Raw genomic sequence first — 673 nt, 5'->3', positions numbered from 1 at the left:
TATGTGTTTTTTCATGGTGTCCCTGGTTTCTTTGTTCCATATTATTTTCTGTGCTGAGCTCATTGTGTTTATGAATCCTGTTATCATTTCCTGTGCTGCTGTTGTTTTAGTATTTTCTGGGTCTTTTTGCTTGTCCTCTTTTTTATTGTAATATGAAGGTTTATCTTTTTTCTTTGAGGTTACCCTATGATTTATGCTTTTCTCCCTGAGTTTAGAACAGTCTATTCTGTCTTACAGCTCTCTTAACTTCCTCACCATTTAGAAGTTCTGTAACTGCACAGTCTTCCCTCTTTTTGTTTGCAGTTGTCCTCGCTTGCCAGTTGATGTCTCTGTTTCCCATCTTGCAATCTCATTTTATTTTGGCTATGTCCATAGCTGTGGTTTCTGGGATATGTCATCTTGTGTATTAATGGTCTGTTGATATTTGCTAGTTTTAGTTTTCCGATCAAAGTACTTCCTTTAGTATCTCTTGTAAGGTTGGTCTGGTTTTAACAAATCCCCTTAGCTTCTGCTTATCTGGGGATCTCCTAATTTCACCATCATATTTGAGGGACATTTTTGCCAGGTATATAATACTCGTGCTTGAACAATTTCTCTTAGAAAGATCAGCACGAGGCTGGTCCCCATGAGGCAGAGGTCAAAGATGTCCCAAATGTCCAAACTACCATGCCAC

The sequence above is a fragment of the Orycteropus afer genome, unplaced genomic scaffold, assembly GCF_000298275.1.
Source record: "Orycteropus afer afer isolate SDZICR_OR568_19922 unplaced genomic scaffold, OryAfe1.0 scaffold00121, whole genome shotgun sequence".
NCBI classification, from domain to species: Eukaryota; Metazoa; Chordata; class Mammalia; order Tubulidentata; family Orycteropodidae; genus Orycteropus; species Orycteropus afer.
The sequence above is the reverse complement of the archived record's forward strand: the minus strand, read 5'-3'. Positions refer to the sequence as shown.